The sequence below is a fragment of the Stomoxys calcitrans genome, chromosome 2, assembly GCF_963082655.1.
Source record: "Stomoxys calcitrans chromosome 2, idStoCalc2.1, whole genome shotgun sequence".
In the NCBI taxonomy this organism is placed as follows: domain Eukaryota; kingdom Metazoa; phylum Arthropoda; class Insecta; order Diptera; family Muscidae; genus Stomoxys; species Stomoxys calcitrans.
Window position 1 is genome coordinate 185,564,752 of NC_081553.1, and position 3,410 is coordinate 185,568,161.

The following is a 3,410-nucleotide window of genomic DNA, read 5'->3' on the forward strand; positions in this document are numbered from 1 at the left end:
ACCAACCGACCTACACTAATAAGAAGTATTTGTGCAAAATTTCAAGTGGCTAGCTTTACTCCTTCGGAAGTTAGCGTGCTTTCGACAGACAGACGGACGGACGGACGGACGGACAGACGGACGGACATGGCTAGATCGACATAAAATGTCACGACGATCAAGAATATATATACTTTATGGGGTCTCAGACGAATATTTCGAGTAGTTACAAACAGAATGACGAAATTAGTATACCCCCCATCTTATGGTGGAGGGTATAAAAATACATCAACTAGTATGTATACTGCACATTCTCTATAAAAGTGCGGTTATTGCAGTTGCAGATCTGCATGCATCATGGCACTTTTTTCAGTTGCGTGGGCCATGCGTCAACGTTATGGGAGTTTGTTTTTTATACCCTCCACCATAGGATGGGGTATATACTAATTTCGTCATTCTGTTTGTAACTACTCGAAATATTCATCTGAGACCCCATAAAGTATATATATTCTTGATCGTCGTGAAATGTTATGTCGATCTAGCCATGTCAGTCCGTCTGTCCGTCCGTCCGTCCGTCTGTCGAAAGCACGCTAATTTCCGAAGGAGTAAAGCTAGCCGCTTGAAATTTTGCACAAATACTTCTTATTAGTGTAGGTCGGTTGAAATTGTAAATGGACCATATCGGTCCATGTTTTGATATAGCTGCCATATAAACCGATCTTGGGTCTTGACTTCTTGAGCCTCTAGAGAGCGCAATTCTTATCCGATTGGGATGAAATTTTGCACGACGTGTTTTGTTATGATATCCAACAACTGTACCAAGTATGGTTCAAATTGGTTTATAACCTGATATAGCTGTCATATAAACCAATCTTGGGTCTTGACTTCTTGAGCCTCTAGAGGGCGTAATTCGTATCCGATTGGGATGAAATTTTGCCCGACGTGTTTTGTTATGATATCCAACAACTGTGCCAAGTATGGTTCAAATCGGTTTATAAACTGATATAGCTGCCATATAAACCGATCTTGGGTCTTGACTTCGTGAGCCTCTAGAGTGCGCAATTCTTATCCGATTGGAATGAAATTTTGCACGGCGTGTTTTGTTACGATATCCAACAACTGTGCTAAGTATGGTTCAAATTGGTTTATAACCTGATATAGCTGTCATATAAACCAATCTTGGGTCTTGACTTCTTGAGCCTCTAGAGGGCGCAATTCTTATCCAATTTGAATGAATTTTGGCACGTAGTATTTTGTTATCATATTCAACAACTGTGTCTCGTATGGTTCAAATCGGTTCATAACCTGATATAGCTGTCATATAAACAGATCTGGGGACTTGACTTCTTGAGCTTCTAGAGGGCTCAATTTCTATCCGATTTGGCTGAAATTTCGCAAGACGTTTTTTATTGTTACTTTCAGCAACTATGTCAAATAAAGTACAAGTCGGTTCATAACCTGATATAGCTGCCATATAAACCGATCTGGGATCTTGACTTCTTGAGCCTCTAGAGGTCGCAATTATTATCCGATTTGGCTGAAATTTTGTACGACGGATTCATGACCATGAACATACGTGTTTATTATGGTCTGAATCGGTCTATAGCCCGATACAGCTCCCATATAAATCGATCCCCTATTTTACTTCTTGAGCCCCCAAAGGGCGCAATTCTTATTCGAATTGGCTGACATTTTACGCAGGTCTCCAACATATAATTAAATTGTGGTCCAAACCGGACCATATCTTGATATCGCTATAATAGCAGAGCAAATCTTTTCTTATATCGTTTTTTGCCTAAGAAGAGATGCCGGGAAAAGAACTCGACAAATGCGATCCATGGTGGAGGGTATATAAGATTCGGCCCGGCCGAACTTGGCACGCTTTTACTTGTTTTTTACCATACTTTTGTTTCTCTAAGTAATCTTTATAGTTTTCTGTGTTTCGGTTACTGACCCATCAGTGTGATCACACATGTATCCCTCGATGTTGTGAATCGCCTACTTCATGATCCGATGCTCGACTAACTTATATTTTATATTTAAATATTTAAAAATAATTTTTAACAATATTTATTTTATACAACCCTTTTGCATACCACTTGAGAACCTTTGCCTTATGATTTCTTCCCTGCCCATTCAGCCATAATGAAAACAACCTCAGTTGATACTAGTCATTAATTTTGTGGTAATGAGCTTAGTTTTTTTTAAAGATAAGATACCTTTCCTCTTAATGCTGTCCTAAGTTTGATTAACTTAATGAAATCATTGAACTATAAAAGGTGAATTTTTTGAAATTGAAAATCGTAACAAAAGCGTGTTACATAACCTAGATATTTAAATCCAAATCCAAATCCATTTATACTCATAGATTGCGATATATAGAAATATGTACATATATAAAAAGAATATTTATAAATATTTGTAATTTCAAACTTGGCCTTATTCTCAGTATTTCGTAGAGCGCTATTTTCATTTAAAACGAATCGTAACCTAACTATAATCTTAATATTGTAATTGTAAGAAAATGTGATTATAATCAAATCCTTATGTAGTATAATTTTCTTTGCATTTTCAATTCAAAAGAGTATTTTGAAAATAAAATACTTGAAATATTTTGTTAAAGAGAATGATTAGAAATCTCTTAAATTTTTTTTTTTATTATTTTTTTTTCTATAGGCAAATCCAAATCAATTATTTTTTTAATTTATTACCACAAAGTGATCTTTTAATTGGTCACATATTGGGTTGCCCAAAAAGTAATTGCGGATTTTTCATATAGTCGGCGTTGACAAATTTTTTCACAGCTTGTGACTCTGTAATTGCATTCTTTCTTCTGTCAGTTATCAGCTGCTACTTTTAGCTTGCTTTAGAAAAAAATGTGGAAAAAAAAATTGTATTTAATTAAAGTTCATTCTAAGTTTAATTAAAAATGGATTTACTTTCTTTTAAAAAATCCGCAATTACTTTTTGGGCAACACAATGCATATATATATTTTGTAAATATTTATTGGTCATTACTTGCAGCAAAAAATCTTTAACGCAATTTTTTTCCTACATACCAAATACAACCATTTTCAATGTCTCCGATAATGGTTTTGCTTTTTATAAAAAAAAAAAAAATTTTGTTAAGCAACTATTGTTAAAATTTTGTGCTCTTTTATGCAATACAAATAAGCCATTGTATTATTTATAATTTCCTAAGGTTGTAAATAAAGTAAGTGTCGTATTTAAACCAAGCTTCGCTGAGCTACATAACAATTTTTATTGGTTGGGATTACTCTGAATTTGCAAGGATAATGGTAAGCAACAGAAGTTACATAGCCTTCTATACGGATGGTTCCAAATTAAACGACCAGGTGGGCTTTGGGGAGTACTCTAAAGATCTAGAACTGGTCATATCGAAAAGGTTACCTGACCACTGCCGTGTGTAT